This window comes from Panthera onca, chromosome A3 (genome assembly GCF_046562875.1).
Source record: "Panthera onca isolate mPanOnc1 chromosome A3, mPanOnc1 haplotype 2, whole genome shotgun sequence".
NCBI classification, from domain to species: domain Eukaryota; kingdom Metazoa; phylum Chordata; class Mammalia; order Carnivora; family Felidae; genus Panthera; species Panthera onca.
Window position 1 is genome coordinate 97,423,500 of NC_138341.1, and position 18,866 is coordinate 97,442,365.

General features: G+C 48.7%; 1 protein-coding gene and 1 long non-coding RNA gene across 3 annotated transcripts in view; one reads left to right on the top strand and one right to left on the bottom strand.

Annotated features, from left to right (window-relative positions):
* LOC144615898 (uncharacterized) overlaps positions 1-18,866 on the bottom strand; it is a 291,049-nt gene that overhangs the window by 264,360 nt on the left and 7,823 nt on the right. The gene's annotated exons all lie outside the window — the stretch shown is intronic.
* The window catches only part of RRBP1 (ribosome binding protein 1), a 64,480-nt gene continuing 48,613 nt past the window's right edge, over positions 3,000-18,866 (top strand). Inside the window, exon 1 of one of the 2 annotated variants that reach the window (XM_060611515.3) lies at positions 3,000-3,259. The gene's annotated coding sequence lies outside the window, so the exon portion shown is untranslated. The remainder of the gene's footprint in view (positions 3,260-18,866) is intronic. The other variant, XM_060611521.3, reaches the window with a different exon arrangement.

The window sequence follows — 18,866 nt, forward strand, 5'->3', positions numbered from 1 at the left end:
TCTCTCTGGCCCTTTTACCGTGACAGCCCCTCATTGGACTATCATCCAGGGGGATGGCAGAGACCTGTTTCCCAGGCTCTAGCCTCGTGCCCGGCACTGAGCAGACAGGACCTGGAGGCTGCAGTGTGCCACGGGGTCTCTCTGCTGCCATGGAAGGCTGTGTGATTTGGCAGATATGAGCCTGCGATAGAAGACACAGCAGGGCCAGGGGCCCTGAGCCTGAGGGAAGCCCCTCCGGCTCCACACAGGCACCCCCATCCACCTAATCCTGGGGTGGTTCCTGTTTTCCCCAGACACACCATGGGAGAGCGCAAGATCAAGACACGCTGACGACGCTGAGCAGGACCAAGGCTGGGGGGCTCCGCGGGCACGTGGTGAGAGTCAGGCTAGGCCAGGCAGCAGGGGCAGTGGGGCGTGGGGGCTGCCCTGGCCCTAACAGAACCTGGTGGAGGGAGGACAAGGAGCAGGGAGGGAGGACAGGCAAAGGCTTAGGCCAGGCCACCTCTCCATATTGAAACATACACTGGGTTGAAGCCAAACCAAATGTCAGATTATGGGAGGGAACACGGAGCCCCTTTTGGGGAAGTACCCCTCACCCCTAGGAATCCTGTAATCCTTTGCAATCCTGTAATTCACTTGACGTATTTATGGAACATGTGTTTACTGAGCCTCTACTCTGTGTAGGTGCTGTGTCAGGCTCGGCATCACAGTTGCAAAGAAGACACTACTGTGACCCCTCCACACCCTCCAGGCACACGCATCCTTCTGCCAAGGGCTTCTTGTTGCAAGCGGCTGCCTTTTTCTGCCAGAAGGCTTTTCTCTGGGGCATGAGACCAGTTAAAGTCCTCCCAGAAGAAGCCCTCAATCAACGAGGAGTGGGAGTGGTGGGTAAATAACACACCTCCTCATCCTGCAGGTAGGACGTCTCTGGGACATGTGCCACACAGTGTCCCGGCATGCCCAGCGATTCTGAGCCCTGGTTGCCCATACCAGTCACTAGCCTGATATTGTGCTACTTGCCTGACACAGCTCTCTCCCATTCTACTTCTCTACCAATGTGTCCTGTGATTACCGCCAAGTGAGTCACTTGAATCCATGTCAGGATCTGCTTCTGGGAAAACCTAAACCCACAGCAAGGCCCTCAGGGGCAGTTGAGCCTTCACCTGGTCTGCATGTCACTCTAGGCTATGCCCAGCCTGGTAGTGAATACCAGGCATTCAACAAACACCAATGAATGCATGAATGAATGAATGAATGAATGAACAATGAGTGACTTTCTTCTCTAAAACTCAGATTGCCCTAGAGGGATACATCCATGTTCAGAAAAGTTAACCGGTTTACCCATGGTCAATTAGAACTAGCTGATGTGGGGCACCTGGGTGGCTCAGTCACTTAAACATCCGACTCTTGATTTCAGCTCAGGTCATGATCTCACAGTCATGAGAGCGAGCCCCGTGTTGGGCTCTGCGCTGACATCTCGAAGCCTGCTTGGGATCCTCGCTCTGCCTCTCTGCCTCTGCCCCACTCATGCTCTCGTTCTCTCTCTCAAAATAAATAAATAAACTTAAAAAAAAAAAAAAAGAACTACTTGATATGCCGGCCAGAGGCTGAGATTCTTGACTTTTATTTCAAGCGGGGGCTCACCGCTGGAAACAGACTGAGTGTTGAAAGTTAATCCAGGTTAATTCCCTTTGATTAATCATTAATGTGTTAAGGAACTGCTGAGATTAAAAATAGGAATGAACGGTTTAATTTCAACTCCGCCCCTCTAGTCCCTTACCATAGCTTGTATTTTTCACATCTTTCTAACAACAGCTAGTACCGCACCAGTGACAGAGCAAGGGGTAATGTGAAATTGCCCAACAAACATATATTAGGAACAGGACTCTGCAGCCTCAGGGGCCAGGGAAGTGGTGTGGAGATTAGGCTGCAGCAGCCCTTTTGGGTTTTTGGAGACCTTAATTTGAAAGAAGCTGGCTTTGGCTCACATTCAGAGTTGGCCTTAAAAGACCCTGATATAATGGTTAAAAACCAGGCCTAAAATTATCTTAATTGAAAGACTTATTTGGTTATGAAGAGACAGTGTTGGCTTGTATTGAGGGGAGGAAACTACATAATGAAGAAGTACTATTTGTTCAGTTTTCAGGGAAATGGGTGAGTTTGCTTGGGTCAGACCCCCTCACCCTCTTCCTTACATGGAGCCAAACGCCATAGGGTGGGTTATATTTATTGCTCTGCCAGTTGTGCTTTGTACCAGTAACTCTATTAGACTGTACTCAATTGCACCACCCCTAAAAATGGGTGCAATCACATCCACCTTGGATTCCTTGTGCACCTTCTGGCCTTTCAATCCCAATTCCTCCATTTGCTCAAGAAAATCCTTTCCAGTACTGAATGCCATCTCTTTGAAGATTAGAACTTGTCCTCTCGGGGTTGACCCCCAGCCGAACTTGTCCTCACACCCTGGGCCCGGTGGAGCCGCTGCTGGGGGGCGGGGGGGAGTGGGATTCAGTGGGTTTAAATAAGGCATTCCTCTCTGCTGTTGGCGGGTTGCGCAACCGCGTTCAGGGTGACACCCACCGCCACCTCAGCCTGTCGAGATCCAGGGGCTCAGGCCCGGCATCCCCTGTATTCGCACCTTCTGCATGCTGCCTGGGCAGCGCCCGCCCCAAGGCAGAGACTGCGAGCGGCGCCGCGGGCCTGGGGTGGGCGGGACCTACCGGCGCCCCCTCCCGCTTTGGCGGGGCGTTTCGGCCCCGCCCCGCCCCCGCGCAGGGCCGAGCGCCGCACCGCACGACCCCGCCCCTCCCTGGCCCCGCCCCCCGCGGCTCCCCGCAGCTCCTCCCCTCTCCCATTGGCCGAGGCGGAGACCCTCCTCTTCGCCCAATGGCCGCCGCCGCGGCTCGGCCGCCCGCGCTCTGACTGGCCAGTGACCCGCGGAGTGGCGGGGCGCGGGCCAATGGGGAAAGGCGGCTCGATGAATGGCTGGCCCGGGTGGGGAAGGCAGGAGGCGGCGATCCCGGCGGAGGGGGCCGTTCGCCAGCTCCGAGGCAGAAAGTGCCACGACTCCACACGCGCGCACGCAGCCAGCGAGCGGCCGGAGCGGACGGCGGACGGGGCGGACGGCGTCGGGGTCGCGGTGCCTGCAGCTGCTTGGGGGCGGCTTCTCGGCGGAGGCTCAGCGGGCTTCTCTCCCGGTTCCGCGGCGGCGGCGGCGGCTCCTGCCCTTTCGCTCTCCCTCCCGCGTCTCCGGCTGCAGGTAAGAAACTTGGCAGGGCCCTGCAGCGGCGGTGGCGGCGCGCGGGCCGGGCCGTCGGGGCGCCGGGGCCGGCCGCGCCGCGAGTGACACGTCTCCTTGGCGGCCCCTCCCCCGGCGGCGCCGCCCGCCGCCGGCCGTCGCCGCGGCCACCGACCTTCGGGGTCGGGTCGGGCCCTGGGGGGGCGTGTTCCGGGCGAACCCGGTGCAGGGGCGGCGGCGGAGCGCGCCCCGCGGCGTGGACCCCACGCCCCTAAGCGGTCGGAGGGGACCTGCGGCGGCCTGGCGGCACGACGTGGCGACCCCTCCCTCCTTGCGGGCCGTCGGGCCGGCCCGCACGCTCCGAAGTTGGGCGAAGAAAGTTGGCGGTGGGGCGGGGCTGCGCACAGCTGGCGGAGGAAGGGGTTAAGTTTCGGGAAGCGGCCGGATGACGTTGCCGGGCTGGAGTCCGGGCTGGAGGGGTGGGGGGGGCGGGCGGAAGGCGGCGGGGGCCGGTCGGGGGGGAGGAGGGCGGGATTGAATGGGGGGCCCGCGGGCCCAGCACGCCCGCCTGCGGGCTGCGGCCTGGAGGCGCTTCCGGGGGGCGGGCGGCCCCCGACAGGGCGGGCCCGGGACGCGGGGCTGCAGGGGACGCCGTGAGAGCACCGTGGCCGTCCGGGGTCCGGACTCCCGAGCGGCCGCGATGGCAACTTCCCGGAGTCGGGCGGCGGCTCCCTGCTCCCCCTGGCGGCGGGACTAGGGGCACCGTTTTCCCGGCCGGGCCGCGCGGAGCCCGGCGCGAGGGCGCCCAGCGGGGTGACGGGGCCACCCGGGCCCTGCCCGGTCCGCCCCGCCCGCGCCACGATGAATGGCCCGGCGGTGCCATGCCCGGGCGGAAGCGGGCACCTCCGGCCCAGCGGGCCGGGGCGCGCTGGCACCCGGCCTGGCGCTCGCCCCAGCCCGCCGGGTTCCCCAGTCCGCGCCCTGGGGCAGGGAAGACGGGCTGGGGTCCGCGCTTCCAGTAGGGCGTCCGGGAAGCGTCAGGGACCCTTCCCCAGCTTACAGACCATAAATGGTAGCTTATTGTGGTATAACGGTTAAGGGAGTGGGCTTTTGAAATCCCTGAAGCTCTGAGGGTGACCAGGGCCAAGCTGCCTCACTTCGGGTGTCCCGCTTTCCCCTCTGAAAAACGGGGTTGTTTATCATTTCTACTTAAGAGAAAAGCTGTGAAGACCCAGCACGCGTAAGGAATAGCCAACAAGTGTTGCCTGTTAATGCTCGGATGAGTTTTTAGGGGCTTGTGGGGCACCAGAGGGAGGTGGAGTCTGGGGCTGACTCCAGCCCGCCTGCCACAGACCGAAGGCTCGCATAAGTCCCAGGGTCCAACCGATGCCTCTCTTACAGACCCCCTACGCAAGCCCCTTAACCTCTCCGAACCTGGGTTTCCTTATCTGTAGCCTGGAGAGATACCACCTACTCTCTCACCGCATGGTCAGAGGAGCCTCCCCCACAAGTGCTGGGAAAAATTAGGACCTTGTGCAAACAGACGGCAGTTTGGCAATACTCCTGGAGGTCGGAGGTCAGCAGAGACTGGGAAGCACCAAGGAAATGAAACTTTAAAGGGTGCTTGGGAGCCTCCCACCACTGTTTGCTTATTGTGCTGGCTGGGGGCATCTGGATGGTATATTTTGGAGGTTGAGGAAGTGGGCCCACTAGGACCTCACATCCTAGGCTAGATACCTCTTTAGAACTCTGGCTGCTGAGTGTTTCTAGAGACCTGGGTCTTCTTTCTCGTAGTCTTTTTTTTTTTTTTTTAATTTTTTTTTTTCAACGTTTTTTATTTATTTTTGGGACAGAGAGAGACAGAGCATGAACGGGGGAGGGGCAGAGAGAGAGGGAGACACAGAATCGGAAACAGGCTCCAGGCTCCGAGCCATCAGCCCAGAGCCTGACGCAGGGCTCGAACTCACAGACCGCGAGATCGTGACCTGGCTGAAGTCGGACGCTTAACCGACTGCGCCACCCAGGCGCCCCTTCTTTCTCGTAGTCTTAGGAGGGACAGCTGCACATTTTATGCCAGCTCTACACAGTTGGGGAGCCTTCTCCTACTGTCTCTGCCTGCCTCCTTACACTTTCCTTCTGTGTGTGCTCTTAACTTCCTCTTAATCTGACACCAGAGAGGTCCTGGTGATCCTGCAGCATGCTGCCTATGGTGGTGATGTCTCAATTACTTCATGAACTTTCTAAAGGTCAGCTCCACCAGGGGCTGCCAACCTGTTTCCCTTCCAGAAAAGAAGCTTCCGATTCTAAGGTCCTGGAGGTACCACTTCCTTCTCTATTTAAGCAAAGGAGGAAAAGTGGGGGCATACCTCCTACTAGGCTAAGTTTTCCCTTAACCTGGAGCAATGCAGACGTGGCCTGCAGGGCGGCTGGGATGGGGACAAGTGAGGCGTCTTGGGGTTTGGAAGCAGAGGACGGCCGGTGGGGAGAGCCATAAGCACTCTGCTATAACAGGACTCCTTTCTTTTGTAGTTAGGAATCAGCCTCTCAACATCTATAAAGAGTTTAGAAGTTAGAGTGGTACCTTGGTGTATGAATATTTTTTTTTTGGTGATGGGAGAGTTTTAGATAAATCCAAGTCATTGAGTCACATTTGAGCAATTAAGCTCTTTGCTGAAGAGTCAACAGGCTGCAATAATTATACAGTACCAAATTCTGTCTAAGTGGTTGAATGGGAATGATTTAACTGGAATATTGGCTTACTATGTATGTAACAAGGACACCTTTTAAAAGTGTCAGGACCCCAGACTCATTGTTCTTTTATCTCTGGGAACTTTAGCTAATGAATGACACATAGGCAGGGACTCAAAAGTTCTTTCCAGATAGCAGAGTTTTCTGCCCTAAAATCTTGCTTCAGGAGGGAAAAAATAACGGTCAGTCCGAATTACAGAGGAAGAGTCTGTGCTATCCATCTGTACATCCTGGGTCTACTGTAGTTAAGGCCTGGCCTGTAACATGTTGAATGTTGACTGGTAGACGGCCATACCTGTCAATATTCTCTCAGTTATCCAACTACTTTATTGGACAACTCAAGCTGAGCCCAGTTTGGTTTTTAAGGTTTACTGTTTAGTAATAGAGTCCACAACTTCAGTGTGTACCTAGGCCTTGCACAACCTCATTCCATAGAAAAGGTGTTGTTCCCATTCTACTGCTGGAAATGTGGAGGTCCAGCAGGTCAGGTGGCTGTCAGGCCAGTTCCTGTTGCCCAGTTCCTGGGCAGTGTGGGCGTGGCCTTCTGAATGTTCACCCACAGGGTCCTGTAATTCCACATTTACTGGGATAGTAACTACTCAAGGGAAGACATGGATCTAGAAGATTGGAATTAAGAGCTTCAGAGGAAGAAAGGTAGACAGCCAGTTGAAAATGTGATCAGTGCAAAAAGGTATTTTTCATTTCTTTATGCAGTGTCTCCTGCATGCTGGGCCTTCAAACATTAAATATAAATGAGTGAGACCTGTTTCTCGTGCAAAGAAACTGTCATCTAGGGGCATCTGAGTGGCTCAGTCGGTAGAGCGTCCAACTTCAGCTCAGGTCATGATCTTACGGTTTGGGAGTTTGAGCCCCACACCGAGCACTCTGCTGTCAGCACAGAGCCCTCATTGGATCCCCTGTCCCCCTCTCTCTGCCCCTCCTCTGGTGGGACTTCTCTCTCTCTCTCTCTCTCTCTCTCTCTCTCTCTCCCCCTCTCCCTCCCTCTCTTTCTCTCTCAAAATAAATAAACTTAAAAAAAAAAAAACAAAAAACTGTCGTCTACAACTGTGTTGTCCAATACAGTAGCTGCATAGAGTTGTTTAAGCTGAAGACAGTTACAATGAGGCCAGTAAAATATGGCTTAGTCACACTAGCTGTATTTCAAATGCTTAGTAGCCACACGTTTGCAGTGCAGATTTAGATCATTTCCATTATCATAGAGAGTTCTCCTGGGCAATGCTGGTCTGGAGATAGCTGGAATTCTTTTTTTTTTTTTTTTTTTTTTTTTCTTTTTAAGAGTTCCAGGTAGCTGGAATTCTTTAAACATTCAAGTGTCTGTTCTTGATCATTTAGGAATATTATGTTGAACCACATAAAATGCCCCATTTTATACGTTAAAAACGGTTGACTTAGTGGCAGTTCATGGGCTTCACCCTAATCGCCTTTAGAAAACGTTTATTCCTGCCTCCTTGTGTGCATTGTAAATTGCATACCAAGAAAAAAAAGTGGGTGGGGGAGCAGAACAGATAGTGGCCCTGCCCTGGGGAAGTTCTTACCTATTATCAACAGCATCAAAATGGTCAAACCAAGCCAAATAGGTATTGGGCAGACAGCATATGGCTTGTAGGGAAAGTTAATATTTAATTCTAAGTGAGAGCGTGGGCAAGAGGGCCATCCAGCATTATAGAAAATTAACTCAGGGACTTCCTAGAAGGTTGTTTTCTTGGGCAGACAAATTCTGATGAGTCTCCTGAAACTGGCAACCGGACTCCCACAGGTAAAAACCGGACACATCTAATATGTTTAAGTGCCTTGAGTGGCGTATCTCCCACTGTCTAGCAATGGGAGCAACTTTGATTTGTGAGCAAAGTATTGCATCTGAGTTCGATTATTTTGGCAAGATTGGAACAGCTGCTGGTCCCTGAACCTTACACTAGCAGTGTATTGGTGTTTTCATAGTTGGCTGGCATAAATTGTTTCCTGGGTCATTTGCAGGACTCTGTTCTCTGTATAACTTCGAAAGAATCATTGGACCGTATTTGGGAAGACTTTTTGAATTCTTGGCTGTTCTAAGGGGCTTATCTTAGTACTCCACAGAGAATAAGGTAAAGCCAAAGTTAACAAAGAGCCCAGAATGATGGGCAGCTGCATATTCTCTTTTCGGTGGGAGAGGAGGTCCACTGAGGTTGGTTTAGAAGTTATCAGCTATTTATAGGAATAATGAATGTCATCTGCTGGCTGAAAAGTTGGACTAAAAGTCCATCTTAAACTGAAACCTTTAATTCCATGCCCTAACCCTGGTCAAGGTGTGAGTGAACCAGGTCTGTTTTAGGCTGTCTTGGGACCGGTTCCAGGATGGTGCCCTGTGAGGGCTGAACTTGGCCTGCACATGAGATTTGTTTGGCCAACCTCATGTTGTTAAACAGCTGAGCCTCCTTCTAAAGGAGAATTTCTTCGTTAAAGTCTAGATTTGGGAGTTCTTTTGGGAGAATGGGAGTGTGTGAGCACAGCAGGTCTGTTCTCTTGCATGGCAGGCAGGGGCTGTGGTCATCCTCTCTGGGCAGGGCCCGTGGTTCGTTCACCAGCATTCCTACCCTGGTTTACATTCCGTGCTTAGTATCGGTGATCTCCGAGGGGGCACTGTCTGCTGCGGCGTCTGAGAGCATAGAGGAGTTGGAGGGCATCCGGGTGTGACCTGAGTGGTCACTACTGTCTCCCACTGAGCTGCAGTTTGGGGCAGAGGGAGAAGTGCTAGTTGGGGTTCTGGTCCTAGAAACAAGCTATGTGAGCTTGGACATGACTTTGTCCTCCCTGGGCTTTCATTGCCTCTTCATGTAAAACGAAGCTAGGCCAGATGGCTCCATCTCTCAGGCCACAAACTTCGGTTTATCCTTAATTATTTGCTTTCTGGTTCTTGTATCTTGTACAGCGGCAAACCTCCACGTTCAAAACAGAGCAGGAATGCAACCATTCTCCCCTCTTCCACTGGCACTACCCTGGTCCAGACCCCTCTTTTCTGTGGATTAGATTACTTCACTAGCTCTCACCCCCTGCCTTCTTAGCACTTCTCTGCTTGAGACCCTCCTTGGCCAGAGTCTTCACAGTGGCCTCCAAGGGCCCCGCTTTCACTGTGGCTTCACTCCTGCCATTGCCTGTGTCCTCTGCTCCAGTCACATCGGCCTATTAATCTGTATGCTTTTGCCTCAGGGCCTTTGTATGTGCTGTTGCTGTCCACGCAGCTGGCCGCTGTTTCTTAGAAGGCCACAGGGCTTGCTCTCCCCCATCTTCTTCCCTACTTAAAGTGACAGCCCCTAGTGATCCCCACCCTCACCCCTGCTCCCTGGCCTGCTTCTCCGTATTTCTTTCCCTTCATTATCATCAGCCAGACATGCTGCATGTGGGACTGACTTTGTCTGCTCTGCCAATGCTGGGATCTGTCTGCTTTCTTTCCCCTTGGTATCCCCAATGCCTGGAACAGTGGCTGGCACACAGTGGATGCCCATCCTTGCCAAGCTAATGGGGAGAGGATTTTCTAGTGCTTGTGTTCTAGGAATGTATTATTGTTTAGCCTGAAGTAGTCAGGATTCCTAGAGCATCAGATATAAAACACAAAAACATATTATAGAGCCAAGTGATTTTTGGATTCCCTCCAGCCTGGCTGCAGTTGAGAGGTTGACAGTAACATTCATGGAGGAACACTTTGGAATGGGGATGATCCTGCTCTGCTCACAGAGTCCAGGGGTTTGAAGTGACCCTAAGTGGAAGGCCTGGGCATTGGCTTTCTCCCAGGTGTCATAAGCTTCCAGGCCAGTTATATGTACACATTATATATATATATATATATATATATTTTTTTTTTTTTTTTAATGTTTATTTTTTGAGAGAGAGCAAGTAGGGGAGGGGCAGAGAGAAGGGAAAAAACAGAATCTGCAGCAGCCTCCAGACTCTGAGCCATCAAGACAGAGCCCAACACAAGGCTCAAACCCACGAACTGTGAGATCAGGACCTGAGCTAAAGTTGGACGCCACCCAGGTGCCCCCAGGCCAGTTATATTAATCTCAGTCCTCCCTGTCCCTTCATAGCCCCCCATCCATGTCAGGGTGCCTCACCAGCTCTGGGTCCTTCCCAGCTGCTCCGCAGTTCCTGGAGGAGAATCCACAGCAAGCACCCTTGATTTCCTTCTGTGGCTGATGAGCATTGGTGGGGCTTCAGGGAGTAACTGAGTGTATCAGCGACCACACGCTTACCAGGAAAGAAAATGTTATTTTTGCTTTGAACAATGTGACGGTTCTGCTCTGAGAAGAGGTGGATTTTGTGTTTAGTGAGCAAGAGTGTTCCTTAGTGGTAGGAGGAAAATTCTTTTCTTGTAGTTGGCATTTTATTCTCTCTTTTAGTCAGACTTCGAGGAGTACAGGAACTGATGAGGTTAACCTGCTACCTCCCGCATGGAGGTTACTCTCCTTGAGCACTTGCGTGTGGAAACCAGGGGAGGTGGGAGAAGATGGTCCAGGCAGGTGGTCTGGTTGGTAAGAGTCCGTCCCAGGTTTACCCCCATCCTTTTGTTTCTCCCCCAGCTCTTCTGCTTTGCTTCTTGGCAGAGACATGAAAAGTAGATCCTGGATTCCTTGCCCTTCCTTCCTTCCTTCCTTCCTTCCTTCCTTCCTTCCTTCCTCTCTTCCTTTTTCTTTCTTTCTTTCTTTCTTTCTTTCTTTCTTTCTTTCTTTCATTTTTGTTTAGTTTTGAAAGAGAGCATGTAAGTGAGGGAGGGGCAGAGAGGGAAGGGTAGAGGACCTGAGGTGGGCTCTGTGCCAACTGACATGCCACTGGAGCTCACAAACGTGAGATCATGACCTGAGTCAAAGTCAGACGCTTAACCGACTGAGCCACCCAGGTGCCCCGATTCCTCTCCCTTTTTGATGGGCACATCTGGCCTATTTGTTTGACCTGGGACGGTGGAGACGCTTGTTCTGCCCTAAGCCCAGGTGGGATGTTTTTCTGGAACTTCTCATTCAGTGGTTAGAATGTACCACTCAACTCCATCAAAACTGTTTTCTTTTCAATTAAGGCTCATCCTGAATAGGAATTCGATGTAGTCTTCTTTCTGTGCAATACACTTTAATTTCTTTCTGAGTTCTAGATGTTTGTAGTAAGGAAGGGGGAAAAAGCCAAGTAATTTTTGGAATTTAGTAGCAGTCACAGTGATTGAGGAAACGAAGGGGTCAGTGCTGAAGAATAAATGAATTATTGACACCTTTAATGAAATCTTACAGTGATGTGTCAGCGGACATTGAAAAGGTCAACTTTAGCCACGGCTCCGAAGCCCAGGCACCGTTTTCTGTGTTAAGTTGCTTCCCTGTTAAGTTGGGAGCTTATTAAGTTGGAGCCTTATTCTGAACAGTTTTATTTTATGTATTTACGTATGTGTGTATTTATTTATTTTTGCATTTTTTTCAATGTTTATTTTTGAGAGAGAATGTGCGCATGAGCAGGGGAGAACAGAGAGAGAGGAGGACAGAGGATCTGAAGTGGGCTCTGCGCTGACAGCAGAGAGCCCGATGTGGGGTTCGAACTCACGAACCACGAGATCACAACCTGAGCCGAAACCAGGAGTCAGACACTTAACCGACTGAGCCACCCCGGCACCCCTGAACGGATTGATTTTTCACTCAATGCTGTCTGGCGGCCAGCACAGTAGGCGTGGCCACAGACTGTGAGGTGACTGCCTTCCTGCTCCCCCCTCCCCCCACCCCAGCTACCCACCTCTTTGGTGGGAGCAACGCGGCCACGCCCATGAGAGGTCTGGGAGGTGGCAGCAGCTACAGTGTCACAGATACTCCAGGCACTGAGGATGCTCCTCCTTCAAGTTCCGGGTGATAGAGTTTTTCCTACCAGAGTGGGCATATATATTTTTAACTCTTTAGTAATGCAAAGTACCTACACAGAAAAGTGCTCTGTTGTGAGTCCACTGCCCAGTTTTAAACTGCCACAAACTGATCACCCTGTTTAACCAGCAGATCAGGAAATATTATCCCCCCACACGTTCCTCTTCTGCCCTCTCCAGCTGCTGCCTGTCCCCAGGGGTAGCTGCGCTGCTGGTTTCTGGCACGCAGATTTGCTCCATCGAATTTGAACTCCAGGTAAATGGAATCACAAAGCCCGGCCCGTGCTCTCTTGGGTCTTTCATTTGATGTTGTGTGTGGGAGTCATCTGTGCTGTCGGCCTCGTAGCTCATTGTCATTGTTGTGTAGTACTCCGGCTTGTGAGTCCATCACCAGTGCCCATTTCATTCTGCATGGGTACTTGGACAGTTTCTGATTGGGGGCTTATAATATAGGAGATGTTATATTACGAAGTATAAAGTCCTGCCCCTCATTGTGGTGACCGCTTATCTACATGGCCATCAGGTCTGTACCTAGGAGTGGGATTATGAGCCACAGGGAGGCATATCCTCACCTTTAGAGGAGAGGCCAGACTTCTTCCCAAGGTGCAGGTACTCATTTCTACTCCCACCAGCAGTACAGGAGGGCTGGGGACATATGATACAATGGCTGATTTTAAAAAGGAACCAGAATGAAGTTTGCTATTCCTAAGAAATAACTCACTCATCCCATACTTCCCCTTGGTCACAGAGATGGGAGCGTCTGGCCAGGAAATTCCTTAATACGTGGTGGGCCTTTGCAAAAGGCTTGTGGAAGAGGGTCAGGTTTTGTTGCCCATGAGCAAGTGCTCTTAACCACAAATCTGAGTGGAAAGGCAGCAACTCTTCTTAGCAGTTAAATGAAGGGAGAGCCCTGATCCGGGGATTGATTTCTTTATCAGATCCACGCCCCCAGGTAATGTAATGAGTGTTGGAGTATTGAGTGGATTTCTTAAAAACAAAGGAGCCAGCAGTCGAGTACCAGAAGTCATTTGAGCCCTGACCACGCATTTCTAACCTGAAAACCCTCCCACCTTGGAGAATCCTTGGCCAGGGCCCCAGTTGGTGGTGGAAGGACACCCTGCAGGCTCCCCTCTTCTGGGGGTTGGATGTCTGTCCAGAGCTGGATTTGGAAGTCTCCCTGGCACAACCAGCCCTCCTGTCCTGCAGCAGGGATGATCTCATTTTTCTTTTAAGAGCTTGATTGGCTGGGATTTCATTTGGCGAGGGGTGCCAAATGGCAATGTCTTTTGGTCCAACAGTGCCAAGAGTCAGTAGCCCAGAGAAGTGAGGGGCCACTGTGCTCTGGTGATGGGGTGGACTGGGTGGGATGGACCAGTCTAATGAACGGGGTGGGGCAGGGCAGGTGCTACACAGCCAACAATAAGCATCTTCTGAAAAGCAGGGAATGGCTTGAAAAATACTCTTTTTTATTTAAGTATAATCTACAATATTCTGTTGTGTACAGTAGTGATTTGTATACGTTGGGAACTGATCGCCACGATAAGTTTAGTTACCATCTGTCACCATGCAAAGTTAATACCGTATTATTGACTGTATTCCCCATGCTGTGTATTACATCCCCCTGACATTTATTTTATAACTAGAAGTTTGTACCTCTTGGTTCAAACTTCACCCATTTCACCTCCTCCCACTCCCAGCCTCCCTCCTCTCTGGTAACCACCACTCTGTTCTTCATAGCTGAAATCTGGGTTTAGTTCAGTTTGTTTCTGTTTTTTAGATTATGACTTACAAGTGAAATCATGTGGTATTTGGCTTTCTTTGTCTGACTTACTTCATTCAGCATAATATCCTCAAGGTGCATCCATGTGGTCACAAATGGCAAGATTTCATCCTTTTCTTTGCCTGAGGAATGTGTGTGTGTGTGTGTGTGTAAAATAGACCACATCTTTTTTTTATCCATTCACCTAATGATGGACACTTAGATTGTTTATTCTTAGAAGATAGGAGGCCAAAACCTGGGTGAAAGGAGTAGCCTTGGACAGCAAACACGGCCCCGAGGGCATTTGGCAAAGGGAGCAACCGCTGAATTTTGATGGCATCTCTGGGCACAGGAGGCAGTATGATGGAGGACCCTACCCCTCAGAACTGCAACCACGGAGGACTGCTACACCGTCAGGGTGAAGGCGAGCCAGAAATAAGCCCATTCCCCTCCTGAGGACTCGTTCTCACGAGTGGTTCCTCATGCAGATCCCGTGACCTAAGTGGGAGGAAATTCTCCAGCCAATTTTAAAGTTCTTTATTTCAGAGTCGACGAAGACTGTCCTTCTGGGCCATCCTGCAAGTGAACAGATGAGCAGATCTTTGAAGGACCGCCCCTTTATTCCGGGCTTAGTGAATCCCCATGTGTAATTTTCACAACGAAGTGAGCAGTTCCTGGTTAAGAATAAGTAAATGTGCAAAGAATGCAGAGCAGTATGAAAGAGGACCAGCAGAAACAGATTCGTGAAAATATGAGACAGTAGAGGGGTTGACTCAGATTTTGAACAATGCCTCTCACTATACTTAAAGTAATAGACAAGATCAAAAATACCTACAGGGAAAGGAAACTATAAAACAACCTGGCAAATTTGGAAAAGGAACCAGGTTACCACTTCTAGATATGAGCAGTTCAATAATTGTAATTAAAAACCTAGGGGCGTCTGGATGGCTCAGTCGGTTAAGGGTCCGACTTCAGCTCAAGTCATGATCTTGCAGTTCATGAGTTCAAGCCCTGCATTGGGCTCTGTGCTGACAGCTCAGAGCCAGGAACCTTCTTTGGAGTCTGTGTGGCCCTCTCTCTCTCTGCCCCTCCCCCATTTGCACTCTCTTTCAAAAATAAATAAAACAAAAAAAAAAAATAATAAAAAAACCAACAGACTGAAGAGAATAAGTGAACTGAAAGATAAAGCAGAAGAAAATATACAGATTTCATCTTAGAGGACCAAATGAATAATTTGTAAGACCAATTAAGAATTGGGGAGGGTAGAAGTGTGTTTAATTGGGGTTCCAGGAGAGGTAAGTGATCATGGGCCAGAGCCAGTATTGGACAAGATGATGTCTGAGGGTTTTAAAGAATAGATGAGCCACTCATCCAAAAAAGGAAAAAACACCCATATGTGAGTGTAATGATACAGGAACCAAAGGAAAAACAAAAATCAAAAACTCAAGATAACTTTTAAGACAAAGAAAACTAAGACAGGTAATTACTGACAGGCCCTCACCGAAGGAAATTCTGGAGGATGTTCTTGGAAGGCAAGTCATGCCAAATAGAAAGAGTAAGCTGTACAAGCAAGGAAGGATAAAGAAGGTGGTAAATATTTGGGCCACTCTAAACAAATGTGGAAGAATAATAGTAACATGTGGCGTGGGGTGGGGATGACTGAGAAAAGGATAGGATTAAATACTGAAAACAGTAACACTGAAGACAAAAGGAGTAATAGAGCTAGTGGAAGGGGTAAGCTCATTTAACTTTGAACTTGGCGAACCCTGCCATGTTCTTTTTTAAAGGTAATTACTAAAGAATAGAAACAGTATATTCTAAAGTAGTAGAGGGGGAAAATGGGATGACTTAGAAACAAAAAGAAGAGCGGACAGGTGGGAAACTAGCACAAAATAAGATTACGGAGTTAAACTCAAATATATCAGCATTCATATCTAATATACATTGATTAAATACTGCAGTTAAAACATAAAGATATACTGGATTTTTTAAAGTCCACTCTTGTGCTGTTTACAGAAGACAGGTTGAAAATAAAAAGATAGAAGAAGATACATTATAGAAATTCTACTAAAAGAAAACTGGTGTTGAGGCAGTCGGCAGGCTCAGTCCGTAGAGCAAGGGACTCTTGATCTCGGGGTCATGAGTTTGAGCACCATGTTTGGTGTAGAGATTACTTAATACAAAACAAAAAAACAAGAAAACTGGTGTTGTATTACTGGTATATAAAAGAGACGTTAACACTCACTGAAAGTGTTGTACAGAGAAAGGGCACTTCATAACGATCAAAGTTTAATTCAGCTTAAAGATTCGGCAGTTTTCACTTTGGGTGCATCTTATTAACTTCGTCACAAAATACCTAAAACAAAATTGGCAGAACTACAAGAAGTGTTCAAATCTATAGTCATGGTGAAGAACTTTAGTACATCCCATCAGTAATTGACATTGACAGTTAAGCAGACAAAAATCAGCAAGGATTGGAACTTTGAACAAAATTCTATGACTATATATAAATAAAACATTGCAGCCAGCTAGTACACATGTGACTTCAAAATTTTCAAAGATTGGTCATATCTGGGGCCTTCAAGTCTCAACAAATATCAAAGGATTGGGATTATATAGAGCAGGTAATCTAAGCACAGTTATACTAGAAATATGAATAAAAAGAAATAGGAAATCTTCATGCATTTGGAAATTTTGTAAACCTATGCTTCTAGCACTTACTTGTAGGCCAAAAAAAAGGGAGGGGGATAGAAAATGTCTTGAAGTGAGTGATAATGAAAATGCTACACATCCAGCCTTGTAGGATGTAGCTAAAGTATTGTTTACAGGGAAATGTGTACCTTTACATACATGCATCCGAAAAGAAAAGATGAAGATTAATGAGTTATAAGTAAGCATCTTCCCCCAGAAGTAAAAAAAGACATACTAAAACCAGTCAGAAGAAAATATGGATGAGAAGGAATAAATGAAACCAAAAACAGGTGAATACATAGCAGATGAATCCAACAAAGCCAAGATTTCATTCTCACAAAAGATAGGTAATGTTGACAAATATCAAGCAAAATTGATCAAGGAAAAGGCACAAATCCTCTCAAGAATGTAAAGTGGGACTTTACTACAGATGTGGTTGACATTAAAAAGGTAAGTGGTTATAACGAGCAACATGTGCTAAGTAAAAATAAGTAAAACCAGTGTTGTAGATGCTTATTAAAAATATCTGAAGGATCCAGAGGAGGGATCATGCCACGCATTATACAGAGAAGACCTCTTTTTTTTCCATGTCAACATGGCAAGAGTTTTGCAAGTTCTGACAACATATATAAATTTCTAGGAAAATATGACTTATCCACACTGACCCAAGAAGAGAACCGAGAACCTGATAAAAGGCTCTCTACAAAAAGCCTGTAGCAAACACCGTACTAACCAGCAGCATACCTAAATCTTGCCTTTGGGATCAGGAAAAACTGGAATGCCTGGATCCTTCCTTCTCTTTAGCACAGTGTTGGGAGGGCCTACCCTGTGAAAAATTCAAGGAAAGTGAAGCCGAAGACAGGAAGACTGGGGAGAAAGGAACAAAACTGTGATTCATAGGCAGTATGCTTATATACCTAGGAAATGTTTTTAAAAATCTAAGGACGTGTCCCTAGAATTAGGCAAAAGTTGCTGGGGGGAGAAGTCACCCTACAGAAATCAACCAGCGGCAAACAAAATGAAACAGAGACCACGTTTGCAATAGTGGGAAAACTCTGAAGAACCAAGAACTAACTGTTTGCGAAGGTGTGCAAAACCACCAGCACACATTCTTTTCCTTTACCGGGGATACCGGGTCTTTTCTGGTTGGATGTGATCTTTATAACCATACAAATGGCGACTCCTGTCCTGATGGCCTTTGTTCACGGAGCACTTGGGAGTGTCGATGAGCTGAGGTTTGCTTGGACACAGTGCAGAAGAGACCGGTCCCTGCTTTCTGGGAGCCTGATGTCAGTCACAGTACGAATTCTGTCATGGGCCAGCACATCTTAACTGCTGTCATTTTGAGAAGTCAGGATTCTGGATTCCTGCCTCGTAGGCATGTTGTCTTCATTGATGAGGTGAGGCCTGTAGGCTTCCTGTGCGTTCTCGGAAGATTTAGGCCTTTTGAAGTACTTACTTTTCCAAAGACCATTATTTTGGAGAAACACAAAAACATGTCAATTCTTTATTTTTTTTCCTTAGGCGTAGAAACTGAATCTGAAATAGCCAATGAATAAGCAAAGGCTTATAATAGAATACATTTCTATTTTTAGTGTTTCATCTTTCTTTAAAATGAGTAGCATTGTTTTTCTAAAGTGGGAATTAAGTCGTTTCCATTCCCTTAACTCATGAAATAAATTATTTCAGAATATATTGTTTAGCAACCAAATTTTCTTTCTCTGGGTAAAAAAAAAAAAAAAAATCAGAAATTACACTTAATATTTAGATGAGTTGATCTGAAAACCCTCTTCTCCAGACATTTAGAAATGTTAAAGTTCATAGGCATTCTCTAAAAGCTTAGCTGGGCTTGCAGGGTAATAAAAGAGGTTGCCAAAGCTGTAAACCAAGGGTGAGGGAAATGACTGGGACCCAGAAGTAAACTGACCATGGAGTGTGGGTGGGGTCTTGTCAGCCCGAGTCACCTGGGTCTTTGGCTTTTGCGTCTAGATGGGAACAGGGGTTCGTCAGTGGGGAGTAGGACCCGAGCCCCCCTCACACCCTCGTGTGAAACGTGCACCCTCAATGAAAGGACGGACTAGCAGCCAGGGGAGATGACATAGAAACTTACCTGTTTTGTCCTGGGGCAGTGGTGGCGGTGGGGGGGGGGGGGGGGGGGGCATCAGTCTCCTGAGAATCTATTATAGGAAGCCCAGGCCTTGTGTAAAAGTTAGTCCAAGGTTGCTGCTTTCCGAGGGCCCCGTCATAACAAAGATTAAACAGCTCTGACACAAGCCCACTACTCACCCCAGACAGGATTGCCTCTGATAAAGTCCCACCAAAGACGTGACACGAAATCGCTATTAAAGATATAAAAGTAGATAATGAAAAACATTAATGGAAAAAATAACACCAGAAAAAAAAAAAACAGGCCAACTTGAAAAGAGATAAACTCAAAGGACTGATTACAGAGCTGTTTAGATTCAGCTGAAGAGACTGTTGGTGAAATGGAACGTATGTCTGAGGAGTTTTCCCAGGTGGCGGCATGGAGAGCTTGAGGTCAGATTAGG